Genomic DNA, 14948 nt, shown 5'->3' on the forward strand with positions numbered 1-14948 from the left:
AGAAAGACTAGCACCAACTTCAATATCTGGATCAAATTCAGGAAGTGGGTGTAGATTTAGACTGAAAGCCATCCTTCATAACATATGCTATGTTATTATGATTTTATCCTCGTCGCCAATGTTATATTCTCTTAATTCCGTAGGCCAATTCATATAGAAGACACTTCGTTTACTTTCATATTCGAATCCAAAACACAACTCAACTAAAATTCCATAACACCCTTATTAATATAACAAAGCATAACAAAACAATTGTTGCACAGGGCAACCAAAGCAAGGTTCAGCATATTACTCATAATAATAATAATAATGAAGGTTCACTTTATGACAATGTAAACGTTCAAAAAATTTTTTTTTTGCTCGAAACAACTTGAAACAACTTAAATTATGTCCACAAAACTATTTGAAAAGTTTCGTGAAGATATCACGACCGTATTTGTCGAAAAAGGACCAAGCCATTTTTCTAAAAAATCCATGACCCCGGGTATGCAAAAAAAGTCAAAAAATGTGAACGTTCAAAAAAAATTTTTTTTTGCTCGAAACAACTTGAAACAACTTAAATTATGTCGGCAATACTATTCGATAAGTTTTGTGAAAATATCACGACCCTATTTGTCGAAAAAGGACCAAGCCATTTTTCTAAAAAATCCATGACCCCGGGTATGCAAAAAAAGTAAAAAAAATCGTCAGTATTCCCCAAAAAAAATTTCAGCATTAAGTAAGTTAAAAGCAATAAAATACCTTTTTTAAACATTGCAAAATTTTTCCGTGAACTTCCAAGTGATGTCTGAAAGAAAGAGGCCAGGTAAACATTTAAAATTCAATCACTTTACATAATCAGAAAAAGTCAAATAATGTAAATGTTCAAAAATAATTTTTTTTGCTCGAAACAACTTGAAATGACTTAAATTATGTCCGCAATACTATTTGAAAAGTTTCGTGAAGATATCACGACTGTATTTGTCGAAAAAGGACTAAGCCATTTTTCTAAAAAATCCATGACCCCGGGTATGCAAAAAAAGTCAAAAAATGTAAATGTTCAAAACAAAATTTTTTTTCCTCGAAACAACTTAAAACAACTTGAATTATGTCCGCAATATTATTTGAAAAGTTTCGTGAAAATAAAGCAACCGTATTTGTCGAAAAAGGACCATGCCATTTTTCTAAAAAATCCATGACCCCGGGTATGCAAAAAAAGTCAAAAAATGAAAACGTTCAGAAAAAATTTTTTTTTGCTCGAAACAACTTGAAATTACTTAAATTATGTCCGCAATACTATTTGAAAAGTTTCGTGAAGATATCACGACCATATTTGTCGAAAAAGGACTGAGCCATTTTTCTAAAAAATCCATGACCCCGGGTATGCAAAAAAAATCAAAAATGAAAATGTTCAAAAAAAATTTTTTTTTCCTCGAAACAACTTGAAACAACTTAAAATATGTCCGCAATACTATTCGATAAGTTTTGCGAAGATATCACGACCGAATTTGTCGAAAAAGGACCAAGCCATTTTTCTAAAAAATCCATGACCCCGGGTATGCAAAAAAAGTCAAAAATGAAACTGTTCAAAAAAAATTTTTTTTTGCTCCAAACAACTTGAAATTACTTAAATTATATCTGCAATACTATTTGAAAAGTTTCGTGAAGATATCACGACCGTATTTGTGGAAAAAGGACTAAGCCATTTTTCTAAAAAATCCATGACCCCGGGTATGCAAAAAAAGTCAAAAAATGTAAACGTTCAAAAAATTTTTTTTTTTGCTCGAAACAACTTGAAATGACTTAAATTATGTCCGCAATACTATTTGAAAAGTTTCGTGAAGATATCACGACTGTATTTGTCGAAAAAGGACTAAGCCATTTTTCTAAAAAATCCATGACCCCGGGTATGCAAAAAAAGTCAAAAAATGTAAATGTTCAAAACAAATTTTTTTTTCCTCGAAACAACTTAAAACAACTTGAATTATGTCCGCAATATTATTTGAAAAGTTTCGTGAAAATAAAGCGACCGTATTTGTCGAAAAAGGACCATGCCATTTTTCTAAAAAATCCATGACCACGGGTATGCAAAAAAAGTCAAAAAATGAAAACGTTCAGAAAAAATTTTTTTTTGCTCGAAACAACTTGAAATTACTTAAATTATGTCCGCAATACTATTTGAAAAGTTTCGTGAAGATATCACGACCATATTTGTCGAAAAAGGACTGAGCCATTTTTCTAAAAAATCCATGACCCCGGGTATGCAAAAAAAATCAAAAATGAAAATGTTCAAAAAAAATTTTTTTTTCCTCGAAACAACTTGAAACAACTTAAAATATGTCCGCAATACTATTCGATAAGTTTTGCGAAGATATCACGACCGAATTTGTCGAAAAAGGACCAAGCCATTTTTCTAAAAAATCCATGACCCCGGGTATGCAAAAAAATTCAAAAATGAAACTGTTCAAAAAAAATTTTTTTTTGCTCCAAACAACTTGAAACAACTTAAATTATGTCCACAAAACTATTTGAAAAGTTTCGTGAAGATATCACGACCGTATTTGTCGAAAAAGGACCAAGCCATTTTTCTAAAAAATCCATGACCCCGGGTATGCTAAAAAAGTCAAAAAATGTAAACGTTCAAAAAATTTTTTTTTTTGCTCGAAACAACTTGAAATGACTTAAATTATGTCCGCAATACTATTTGAAAAGTTTCGTGAAGATATCACGACTGTATTTGTCGAAAAAGGACTAAGCCATTTTTCTAAAAAATCCATGACCCCGGGTATGCAAAAAAAGTCAAAAAATGTAAATGTTCAAAACAAATTTTTTTTTCCTCGAAACAACTTAAAACAACTTGAATTATGTCCGCAATATTATTTGAAAAGTTTTGTGAAAATAAAGCGACCGTATTTGTCGAATAAGGACCATGCCATTTTTCTAAAAAATCCATGACCACGGGTATGCAAAAAAAGTCAAAAAATGTAAATGTTCAAAACAAAATTTTTTTTTGCTCGAAACAACTTGAAATGACTTAAATTATGTCCGCAATATTATTTGAAAAGTTTCGTGAAAATAAAGCAACCGTATTTGTCGAAAAAGGACCATGCCATTTTTCTAAAAAATCCATGACCCCGGGTATGCAAAAAAAGTCAAAAAATGAAAACGTTCAGAAAAAATTTTTTTTTGCTCGAAACAACTTGAAATTACTTAAATTATGTCCGCAATACTATTTGAAAAGTTTCGTGAAGATATCACGACCATATTTGTCGAAAAAGGACTGAGCCATTTTTCTAAAAAATCCATGACCCCGGGTATGCAAAAAAAATCAAAAATGAAAATGTTCAAAAAAAATTTTTTTTTCCTCGAAACAACTTTAAACAACTTAAAATATGTCCGCAATACTATTCGATAAGTTTTGCGAAGATATCACGACCGAATTTGTCGAAAAAGGACCAAGCCATTTTTCTAAAAAATCCATGACCCCGGGTATGCAAAAAAAGTCAAAAATGAAACTGTTCAAAAAAAATTTTTTTTTGCTCCAAACAACTTGAAATTACTTAAATTATATCTGCAATACTATTTGAAAAGTTTCGTGAAGATATCACGACCGTATTTGTGGAAAAAGGACTAAGCCATTTTTCTAAAAAATCCATGACCCCGGGTATGCTAAAAAAGTCAAAAAATGTAAACGTTCAAAAAATTTTTTTTTTTGCTCGAAACAACTTGAAATGACTTAAATTATGTCCGCAATACTATTTGAAAAGTTTCGTGAAGATATCACGACTGTATTTGTCGAAAAAGGACTAAGCCATTTTTCTAAAAAATCCATGACCCCGGGTATGCAAAAAAAGTCAAAAAATGTAAATGTTCAAAACAAATTTTTTTTTCCTCGAAACAACTTAAAACAACTTGAATTATGTCCGCAATATTATTTGAAAAGTTTTGTGAAAATAAAGCGACCGTATTTGTCGAATAAGGACCATGCCATTTTTCTAAAAAATCCATGACCACGGGTATGCAAAAAAAGTCAAAAAATGAAAACGTTCAGAAAAAATTTTTTTTTGCTCGAAACAACTTGAAATTACTTAAATTATGTCCGCAATACTATTTGAAAAGTTTCGTGAAGATATCACGACCATATTTGTCGAAAAAGGACTGAGCCATTTTTCTAAAAAATCCATGACCCCGGGTATGCAAAAAAAATCAAAAATGAAAATGTTCAAAAAAAATTATTTTTTCCTCGAAACAACTTGAAACAACTTAAAATATGTCCGCAATACTATTCGATAAGTTTTGCGAAGATATCACGACCGAATTTGTCGAAAAAGGACCAAGCCATTTTTCTAAAAAATCCATGACCCCGGGTATGCAAAAAAAGTCAAAAATGAAACTGTTCAAAAAAAATTTTTTTTTGCTCCAAACAACTTGAAACAACTTAAATTATGTCCACAAAACTATTTGAAAAGTTTCGTGAAGATATCACGACCGTATTTGTCGAAAAAGGACCAAGCCATTTTTCTAAAAAATCCATGACCCCGGGTATGCAAAAAAAGTCAAAAAATGTAAATGTTCAAAACAAAATTTTTTTTCCTTGAAACAACTTAAAACAACTTGAATTATGTCCGCAATATTATTTGAAAAGTTTCGTGAAAATAAAGCAACCGTATTTGTCGAAAAAGGACCATGCCATTTTTCTAAAAAATCCATGACCACGGGTATGCAAAAAAAGTCAAAAAATGAAAACGTTCAGAAAAAATTTTTTTTTGCTCGAAACAACTTGAAATTACTTAAATTATGTCTGCAATACTATTTGAAAAGTTTCGTGAAGATATCACGACCATATTTGTCGAAAAAGGACTGAGCCATTTTTCTAAAAAATCCATGACCCCGGGTATGCAAAAAAAATCAAAAATGAAAATGTTCAAAAAAAATTTTTTTTTCCTCGAAACAACTTGAAACAACTTAAAATATGTCCGCAATACTATTCGATAAGTTTTGCGAAGATATCACGACCGAATTTGTCGAAAAAGGACCAAGCCATTTTTCTAAAAAATCCATGACCCCGGGTATGCAAAAAAAGTCAAAAATGAAACTGTTCAAAAAAAATTTTTTTTTGCTCCAAACAACTTGAAATTACTTAAATTATATCTGCAATACTATTTGAAAAGTTTCGTGAAGATATCACGACCGTATTTGTGGAAAAAGGACTAAGCCATTTTTCTAAAAAATCCATGACCCCGGGTATGCAAAAAAAGTCAAAAAATGTAAACGTTCAAAAAATTTTTTTTTTTGCTCGAAACAACTTGAAATGACTTAAATTATGTCCGCAATACAATTTGAAAAGTTTCGTGAAAATAAAGCAACCGTATTTGTCGAAAAAGGACCATGCCATTTTTCTAAAAAATCCATGACCCCGGGTATGCAAAAAAAGTCAAAAAATGTAAATGTTCAAAAAATTTTTTTTTTTGCTCGAAACAACTTGAAATGACTTAAATTATGTTCGCAATACAATTTGAAAAGTTTCGTGAAGATATCACGACTGTCTTTGTCGAAAAAGGACTAAGCCATTATTCTAAAAAATCCATGACCCCGGGTATGCAAAAAAAGTCAAAAAATGTAAATGTTCAAAACAAAATTTTTTTTCCTCGAAACAACTTAAAACAACTTGAATTATGTCCGCAATATTATTTGAAAAGTTTCGTGAAAATATAGCGACCGTATTTGTCGAAAAAGGACCATACCATTTTTCTAAAAAATCCATGACCACGGGTATGCAAAAAAAGTCAAAAAATGTAAACGTTCAAAAAAAATTTTTTTTTGCTCGAAACAACTTGAAATGACTTAAGTTATGTCCGCAATACTATTTGAAAAGTTTCGTGAAGATATCACAACCGTATTTGTCGAAAAAGGACGAAACCGTTTTTCTAAAAAATCCATGACCCCGGGTATGCAAAAAAAGTCAAAAAATGTAAACGTTCAAAAAAATTTTTTTTTTGCTCAAAACAACTTGAAACAACTTGAATTATGTCGGCAATACTATTCGATAAGTTTTGTGTAGATATCACGACCATATATGTCGAACAAGTACCAAGCCATTTTTCTAAAAAATCCATGACCCCGGGTATGCAAAAAAAGTCAAAAAATGTAAACGTTCAAAAAAATTTTTTTTTTGCTCGAAACAACTTGAAACAACTTGAATTATGTCGGCAATACTATTCGATAAGTTTTGTGTAGATATCACGACCATATATGTCGAAAAAGGACCAAGCCATTTTTCTAAAAAATCCATGACCCCGGGTATGCAAAAAAAGTCAAAAATGAAAATGTTCAAAAAAAACTTTTTTTTGCTCGAAACAACTTGAAACAACTTAAATTATGTCCGCAATACTATTCGATAAGTTTTGTGAAGATATCACGACCGTATTTGTCGAAAAAGGACCAAGCCATTTTTCTAAAAAATCCATGACCCCGGGTATGCAAAAAAAGTCAAAAAATGTAAACGTTCAAAAAAAAATTTTTTTTGCTCGAAACAACTTGAAACAACTTGAATTATGTCGGCAATACTATTCGATAAGTTTTGTGTAGATATCACGACCATATATGTCGAAAAAGTACCAAGCCATTTTTCTAAAAAATCCATGACCCCGGGTATGCAAAAAAAGTCAAAAAATGTAAACGTTCAAAAAAATTTTTTTTTTGCTCAAAACAACTTGAAATGACTTAAATTATGTCCGCAATACTATTTGAAAAGTTTCGTGAAGATATCACGACTGTATTTGTCGAAAAAGGAACAAGCCATTTTTCTAAAAAATCCATGACCCCGGGTATGCAAAAAAAGTCAAAAATGAAAATGTTCAAAAAAAATTTTTTTTTGCTCGAAACAACTTGAAACAACTTGAATTATGTCGGCAATACTATTCGATAAGTTTTGTGTAGATATCACGACCATATATGTCGAAAAAGGACCAAGCCATTTTTCTAAAAAATCCATGACCCCGGGTATGCAAAAAAAGTCAAAAATGAAAATGTTCAAAAAAAATTTTTTTTTGCTCGAAACAACTTGAAACAACTTAAATTATGTCCGCAATACTATTCCATAAGTTTTGTGAAGATATCACGACCGTATTTGTCGAAAAAGGACCAAGCCATTTTTCTAAAAAATCTATGACCCCGGGTATGCAAAAAAAGTCAAAAAATGTAAACGTTCAAAAAAATTTTTTTTTTGCCCGAAACAACTTGAAATGACTTAAATTATGTCCGCAATACTATTTGAAAAGTTTCGTGAAGATATCACGACCATATTTGTCGAAAAAGGACTGAGCCATTTTTCTAAAAAATCCATGACCCCGGGTATGCAAAAAAAATCAAAAATGAAAATGTTCAAAAAAAATTTTTTTTTCCTCGAAACAACTTGAAACAACTTAAAATATGTCCGCAATACTATTCGATAAGTTTTGTGAAGATATCACGACCGTATTTGTCGAAAAAGGACCAAGCCATTTTTCTAAAAAATCCATGACCCCGGGTATGCAAAAAAAGTCAAAAATGAAACTGTTCAAAAAAAATTTTTTTTGCTCGAAACAACTTGAAATTACTTAAATTATATCTGCAATACTATTTGAAAAGTTTCGTGAAGATATCACCACCGTATTTGTGGAAAAAGGACTAAGCCATTTTTCTAAAAAATCCATGACCCCGGGTATGCAAAAAAAGTCAAAAAATGTAAACGTTCAAAAAAAAATTTTTTTTGCTCGCAACAACTTGAAATTACTTAAATTATGTCCACAAAACTATTTGAAAAGTTTCGTGAAGATATCACGACCGTATTTGTCGAAAAAGGACCAAGCCATTTTTCTAAAAAATCCATGACCCCGGGTATGCAAAAAAAGTCAAAAAATGTGAACATTCAAAAAATTTTTTTTTGCTCGAAACAACTTGAAACAACTTAAATTATGTCAGCAATACTATTCGATAAGTTTTGTGAAAATATCACGACCCTATTTGTCAAAAAGGACCAAGCCATTTTTCTAAAAAATCCATGACCCCGGGTATGCAAAAAAAGTAGAAAAAATCGTCAGTATTCCCCAAAAAAAATTTCAGCATTAAGTAAGTTAAAAGCTATAAATACCTTTTTTAAACATTGCAAAATTTTTCCGTCAACTTCCAAGTGATGTCTGAAAGAAAGAGGCCAGGTAAACATTTAAAATTCAATCACTTTACATAATCAGAAAAAGTCAAATAATGAAAATGTTCAAAAAAAATTTTTTTTTGCTCGAAACAACTTGAAACAACTTAAATTATGTCCGCAATACTATTCGATAAGTTTTGTGAAGATATCACGACCGTATTTGTCGAAAAAGGACCAAGCCAATTTTCTAAAAAATCCATGACCCCGGGTATGCAAAAAAAGTCAAAAAATGTAAACGTTCAAAAAAAATTTTTTTTGCTCGAAACAACTTGAAATGACTTAAGTTATGTCCGCAATACTATTTGAAAAGTTTCGTGAAGATATCACGACCGTATTTGTCGAAAAAGGACCAAGCCATTTTTCTAAAAAATCCATGACCCCGGGTATGCAAAAAAAGTCAAAAAATGTAAATGTTCAAAACAAAATTTTTTTTCCTTGAAACAACTTAAAACAACTTGAATTATGTCCGCAATATTATTTGAAAAGTTTCGTGAAAATAAAGCAACCGTATTTGTCGAAAAAGGACCATGCCATTTTTCTAAAAAATCCATGACCACGGGTATGCAAAAAAAGTCAAAAAATGAAAACGTTCAGAAAAAATTTTTTTTTGCTCGAAACAACTTGAAATTACTTAAATTATGTCTGCAATACTATTTGAAAAGTTTCGTGAAGATATCACGACCATATTTGTCGAAAAAGGACTGAGCCATTTTTCTAAAAAATCCATGACCCCGGGTATGCAAAAAAAATCAAAAATGAAAATGTTCAAAAAAAATTTTTTTTTCCTCGAAACAACTTGAAACAACTTAAAATATGTCCGCAATACTATTCGATAAGTTTTGCGAAGATATCACGACCGAATTTGTCGAAAAAGGACCAAGCCATTTTTCTAAAAAATCCATGACCCCGGGTATGCAAAAAAAGTCAAAAATGAAACTGTTCAAAAAAAATTTTTTTTTGCTCCAAACAACTTGAAATTACTTAAATTATATCTGCAATACTATTTGAAAAGTTTCGTGAAGATATCACGACCGTATTTGTGGAAAAAGGACTAAGCCATTTTTCTAAAAAATCCATGACCCCGGGTATGCAAAAAAAGTCAAAAAATGTAAACGTTCAAAAAATTTTTTTTTTTGCTCGAAACAACTTGAAATGACTTAAATTATGTCCGCAATACAATTTGAAAAGTTTCGTGAAAATAAAGCAACCGTATTTGTCGAAAAAGGACCATGCCATTTTTCTAAAAAATCCATGACCCCGGGTATGCAAAAAAAGTCAAAAAATGTAAATGTTCAAAAAATTTTTTTTTTTGCTCGAAACAACTTGAAATGACTTAAATTATGTTCGCAATACAATTTGAAAAGTTTCGTGAAGATATCACGACTGTCTTTGTCGAAAAAGGACTAAGCCATTATTCTAAAAAATCCATGACCCCGGGTATGCAAAAAAAGTCAAAAAATGTAAATGTTCAAAACAAAATTTTTTTTCCTCGAAACAACTTAAAACAACTTGAATTATGTCCGCAATATTATTTGAAAAGTTTCGTGAAAATATAGCGACCGTATTTGTCGAAAAAGGACCATACCATTTTTCTAAAAAATCCATGACCACGGGTATGCAAAAAAAGTCAAAAAATGTAAACGTTCAAAAAAAATTTTTTTTTGCTCGAAACAACTTGAAATGACTTAAGTTATGTCCGCAATACTATTTGAAAAGTTTCGTGAAGATATCACAACCGTATTTGTCGAAAAAGGACGAAACCGTTTTTCTAAAAAATCCATGACCCCGGGTATGCAAAAAAAGTCAAAAAATGTAAACGTTCAAAAAAATTTTTTTTTTGCTCAAAACAACTTGAAACAACTTGAATTATGTCGGCAATACTATTCGATAAGTTTTGTGTAGATATCACGACCATATATGTCGAACAAGTACCAAGCCATTTTTCTAAAAAATCCATGACCCCGGGTATGCAAAAAAAGTCAAAAAATGTAAACGTTCAAAAAAATTTTTTTTTTGCTCGAAACAACTTGAAACAACTTGAATTATGTCGGCAATACTATTCGATAAGTTTTGTGTAGATATCACGACCATATATGTCGAAAAAGGACCAAGCCATTTTTCTAAAAAATCCATGACCCCGGGTATGCAAAAAAAGTCAAAAATGAAAATGTTCAAAAAAAACTTTTTTTTGCTCGAAACAACTTGAAACAACTTAAATTATGTCCGCAATACTATTCGATAAGTTTTGTGAAGATATCACGACCGTATTTGTCGAAAAAGGACCAAGCCATTTTTCTAAAAAATCCATGACCCCGGGTATGCAAAAAAAGTCAAAAAATGTAAACGTTCAAAAAAAAATTTTTTTTGCTCGAAACAACTTGAAACAACTTGAATTATGTCGGCAATACTATTCGATAAGTTTTGTGTAGATATCACGACCATATATGTCGAAAAAGTACCAAGCCATTTTTCTAAAAAATCCATGACCCCGGGTATGCAAAAAAAGTCAAAAAATGTAAACGTTCAAAAAAATTTTTTTTTTGCTCAAAACAACTTGAAATGACTTAAATTATGTCCGCAATACTATTTGAAAAGTTTCGTGAAGATATCACGACTGTATTTGTCGAAAAAGGAACAAGCCATTTTTCTAAAAAATCCATGACCCCGGGTATGCAAAAAAAGTCAAAAATGAAAATGTTCAAAAAAAATTTTTTTTTGCTCGAAACAACTTGAAACAACTTGAATTATGTCGGCAATACTATTCGATAAGTTTTGTGTAGATATCACGACCATATATGTCGAAAAAGGACCAAGCCATTTTTCTAAAAAATCCATGACCCCGGGTATGCAAAAAAAGTCAAAAATGAAAATGTTCAAAAAAAATTTTTTTTTCCTCGAAACAACTTGAAACAACTTAAATTATGTCCGCAATACTATTCCATAAGTTTTGTGAAGATATCACGACCGTATTTGTCGAAAAAGGACCAAGCCATTTTTCTAAAAAATCTATGACCCCGGGTATGCAAAAAAAGTCAAAAAATGTAAACGTTCAAAAAAATTTTTTTTTTGCCCGAAACAACTTGAAATGACTTAAATTATGTCCGCAATACTATTTGAAAAGTTTCGTGAAGATATCACGACCATATTTGTCGAAAAAGGACTGAGCCATTTTTCTAAAAAATCCATGACCCCGGGTATGCAAAAAAAATCAAAAATGAAAATGTTCAAAAAAAATTTTTTTTTCCTCGAAACAACTTGAAACAACTTAAAATATGTCCGCAATACTATTCGATAAGTTTTGTGAAGATATCACGACCGTATTTGTCGAAAAAGGACCAAGCCATTTTTCTAAAAAATCCATGACCCCGGGTATGCAAAAAAAGTCAAAAATGAAACTGTTCAAAAAAAATTTTTTTTGCTCGAAACAACTTGAAATTACTTAAATTATATCTGCAATACTATTTGAAAAGTTTCGTGAAGATATCACCACCGTATTTGTGGAAAAAGGACTAAGCCATTTTTCTAAAAAATCCATGACCCCGGGTATGCAAAAAAAGTCAAAAAATGTAAACGTTCAAAAAAAAATTTTTTTTGCTCGCAACAACTTGAAATTACTTAAATTATGTCCACAAAACTATTTGAAAAGTTTCGTGAAGATATCACGACCGTATTTGTCGAAAAAGGACCAAGCCATTTTTCTAAAAAATCCATGACCCCGGGTATGCAAAAAAAGTCAAAAAATGTGAACATTCAAAAAATTTTTTTTTGCTCGAAACAACTTGAAACAACTTAAATTATGTCAGCAATACTATTCGATAAGTTTTGTGAAAATATCACGACCCTATTTGTCAAAAAGGACCAAGCCATTTTTCTAAAAAATCCATGACCCCGGGTATGCAAAAAAAGTAGAAAAAATCGTCAGTATTCCCCAAAAAAAATTTCAGCATTAAGTAAGTTAAAAGCTATAAATACCTTTTTTAAACATTGCAAAATTTTTCCGTCAACTTCCAAGTGATGTCTGAAAGAAAGAGGCCAGGTAAACATTTAAAATTCAATCACTTTACATAATCAGAAAAAGTCAAATAATGAAAATGTTCAAAAAAAATTTTTTTTTGCTCGAAACAACTTGAAACAACTTAAATTATGTCCGCAATACTATTCGATAAGTTTTGTGAAGATATCACGACCGTATTTGTCGAAAAAGGACCAAGCCAATTTTCTAAAAAATCCATGACCCCGGGCATGCAAAAAAAGTCAAAAAATGTAAACGTTCAAAAAAAATTTTTTTTGCTCGAAACAACTTGAAATGACTTAAGTTATGTCCGCAATACTATTTGAAAAGTTTCGTGAAGATATCACGACCGTATTTGTCGAAAAAGGACCAAGCCATTTTTCTAAAAAATCCATGACCCCGGGTATGCAAAAAAAGTCAAAAAATGTGAACGTTCAAAAAAAATTTTTTTTTGCTCGAAACAACTTGAAACAACTTAAATTATGTCGGCAATACTATTCGATAAGTTTTGTGAAAATATCACGACCATATATGTCGAAAAAGGACCAAGCCATTTTTCTAAAAAATCCATGACCCCGGGTATGCAAAAAAATTCAAAAAATATAAACGTTCAAAAAAATTTTTTTTTGCTCGAAACAACTTGAAATGACTTAAATTATGTCCGCAATACTATTTGAAAAGTTTCGTGAAGATATCACAACCGTATTTGTCGAAAAAGGACCAAGCCATTTTTCTAAAAAATCCATGACCCCGGGTATGCAAAAAAAGTCAAAAATGAAACTGTTCAAAAAAAAATTTTTTTTGCTCGAAACAACTTGAAATTACTTAAATTATATCTGCAATACTATTTGAAAAGTTTCGTGAAGATATCACAACCGTATTTGTCGAAAAAGGACCAAGCCATTTTTCTAAAAAATCCATGACCCCGGGTATGCAAAAAAAGTCAAAAAATGTAAACGTTCAAAAAAAATTTTTTTTTGCTCGAAACAACTTGAAATGACTTAAGTTATGTCCGCAATACTATTTGAAAAGTTTCGTGAAGATATCACGACCGTATTTGTCGAAAAAGGACGAGGCCGTTTTTCTAAAAAATCCATGACCCCGGGTATGCAAAAAAAGTCAAAAAATGTAAACGTTCAAAAAAATTTTTTTTTTGCTCGAAACAACTTGAAATGACTTAAATTATGTCCGCAATACTATTTGAAAAGTTTCGTGAAGATATCACGACTGTATTTGTCGAAAAAGGACTAAGCCATTTTTCTAAAAAATCCATGACCCAGGGTATGCAAAAAAAATCAAAAAATGTAAATGTTCAAAACAAAATTTTTTTTCCTCGAAACAACTTAAAACAACTTGAATTATGTCCGCAATATTATTTGAAAAGTTTCGTGAAAATAAAGCGACCGTATTTGTCGAAAAAGGGCCATGCCATTTTTCTAAAAAATCCATGACCACGGCTATGCAAAAAAAGTCAAAAAATGAAAACGTTCAGAAAAAATTTTTTTTGCTCGAAACAACTTGAAATTACTTAAATTATGTCCGCAATACTATTTGAAAAGTTTCGTGAAGATATCACGACCATATTTGTCGAAAAAGGACTGAGCCATTTTTCTAAAAAATCCATGACCCCAGGTATGCAAAAAAAATCAAAAATGAAAATGTTCAAAAAAAATTTTTTTTTCCTCGAAACAATTTGAAACAACTTAAAATATGTCCGCAATACTATTCGATAAGTTTTGTGAAGATATCACGACTGTATTTGTCGAAAAAGGACTAAGCCATTTTTCTAAAAAATCCATGACCCCGGGTATGTAAAAAAAGTCAAAAAATGTAAATGTTCAAAACAAAATTTTTTTTCCTCGAAACAACTTAAAACAACTTGAATTATGTCCGCAATATTATTTGAAAAGTTTCGTGAAAATAAAGCGACCGTATTTGTCGAAAAAGGACCATGCCATTTTTCTAAAAAATCCATGACCACGGGTATGCAAAAAAAGTCAAAAAATGAAAACGTTCAGAAAAAATTTTTTTTTGCTCGAAACAACTTGAAATTACTTAAATTATGTCCGCAATACTATTTGAAAAGTTCCGTGAAGATATCACGACCATATTTGTCGAAAAAGGACTGAGCCATTTTTCTAAAAAATCCATGACCCCGGGTATGCAAAAAAAATCAAAAATGAAAATGTTCAAAAAAAATTTTTTTTTCCTCGAAACAACTTGAAACAACTTAAAATATGTCCGCAATACTATTCGATAAGTTTTGCGAAGATATCACGACCGAATTTGTCGAAAAAGGACCAAGCCATTTTTCTAAAAAATCCATGACCCCGGGTATGCAAAAAAGTCAAAAATGAAACTGTTCAAAACAAAATTTTTTTCCTCGAAACAACTTAAAACAACTTGAATTATGTCCGCAATATTATTTGAAAAGTTTCGTGAAAATAAAGCGACCGTATTTGTCGAAAAAGGGCCATGCCATTTTTCGAAAAAATCCATGACCACGGGTATGCAAAAAAAGTCAAAAAATGAAAACGTTCAGAAAAAATTTTTTTTTGCTCGAAACAACTTGAAATTACTTAAATTATGTCCGCAATACTATTTGAAAAGTTTCGTGAAGATATCACGACCATATTTGTCGAAAAAGGACTGAGCCATTTTTCTAAAAAATCCATGACCCCGGGTATGCAAAAAAAATCAAAAATGAAAATGTTCAAAAAAAATTTTTTTTTCCTCAAAACAACTTGAAACAACTTAAAATATGTC

General features: G+C 30.8%; 1 long non-coding RNA gene across 1 annotated transcript in view; it reads right to left on the bottom strand.

Moving 5' to 3' along the window:
* LOC148958713 (uncharacterized) overlaps positions 1–14948 on the bottom strand; it is a 103701-nt gene that overhangs the window by 62416 nt on the left and 26337 nt on the right. The window lies entirely within an intron of this gene.

Source organism: Rhopilema esculentum, chromosome 12 (genome assembly GCF_057945365.1).
Source record: "Rhopilema esculentum isolate cy_ngs chromosome 12, ASM5794536v1, whole genome shotgun sequence".
NCBI classification, from domain to species: domain Eukaryota; kingdom Metazoa; phylum Cnidaria; class Scyphozoa; order Rhizostomeae; family Rhizostomatidae; genus Rhopilema; species Rhopilema esculentum.